The sequence below is a fragment of the Impatiens glandulifera genome, unplaced genomic scaffold, assembly GCF_907164915.1.
Source record: "Impatiens glandulifera unplaced genomic scaffold, dImpGla2.1, whole genome shotgun sequence".
NCBI classification, from domain to species: Eukaryota; Viridiplantae; Streptophyta; class Magnoliopsida; order Ericales; family Balsaminaceae; genus Impatiens; species Impatiens glandulifera.
The window spans coordinates 46,045-47,323 of record NW_025919751.1 but is presented as its reverse complement, the minus strand read 5'-3'; positions in this window follow the sequence as shown (position 1 = coordinate 47,323).

The following is a 1,279-nucleotide window of genomic DNA, read 5'->3' as shown; positions in this document are numbered from 1 at the left end:
CTGCAACCATGGAGGAAACAATTCACGTTGTTTTCGATGAATCGGTTGAAAGTAATACTGCTTCATGCTTTGATCTACACAACAGATTGGAAAATAACAATATTCATTCTGATAGTGAAGATGAGACTCCAGTATTCAGGCGGTTTGTCCATGACCAAATGGGTAACATTGAAACCCAGCCGGATCAAGCTGTTCCACAACAGGAAGCTGACACTTCGGTCCAATCCGAGGAAGTCGGTCGGTTTGACAATATCGTTCAGCCTACCGACATGTCTAGCCTTGATCAAGTAAACGGTAATTTGGTAGACATCCCTGAACTAAATCTTAGAAGAAAGAGTAAACATCCTCCTGAGCAAATTATAGGTGACCCTTCAAAACCTGTTCGAACTAGGGGTCAACTTCTGGAAGGATACTTTAATTCCACTTTCATATCCCAGATTGAACCGAAAAGAATAGATGAAGCATTGTCAGATCCGGATTGGATCTTGGGAATGCAAGAAGAGCTAAACCAGTTCGAGAGTAGTAAAGTCTGGTACCTAGTCCTTAGACCGAAAGATCAATCGGTCATAGGAACAAGATGGGTATTTAAAAACAAACTCAATGAGGACGGTTTGGTCACGAGGAACAAAGCCAGATTAGTGGCACAAGGCTACAAACAGGAAGAAGGCATTGATTTTGAAGAGTCATTTGCTCCTGTAGCTAGGATTGAAGCTATTAGAATTTTTCTAGCCTTTGTTGCTATCGGTCATAGGATTGAAGGTTTTTCAAATGGATGTTAAAAGTTCATTTCTGAACGGTGACCTACGTGAAGAAGTGTATGTTGAACAACCACCCGGTTTCAAAAACGCTGCATTTCCAAACCATGTATACTGGCTAAATAAAGCTTTATACGGTCTAAAGCAAGCACCTAGAGCCTAGTATGATACACTAACCGCATTTCTAGTACAACATGATTTCACCATCGGTTCGGTGGATAAAACATTGTTTAAATTTGAAAAGAAGGAACATATCCTACTTGTTCAAATCTATGTAGATGATATCATTTTTGGCTCAACCGATCCTAAGCTATGTGATAAGTTTTCAAAAATGATGACTGATAAGTTTGAAATGAGTATGATGGGAGAATTAAGCTTCTTCTTAAGTCTTCAGGTTAAACAACTCAAAGAAGGAACATTCATTAGCCAACCTAAATATACCAAGGAGCTACTAAAGAAGTTCGGGATGGACACTTGCTCCTCGGCGGCTACTCCAATGAGCTCATCGATTAAATTAGACAGGG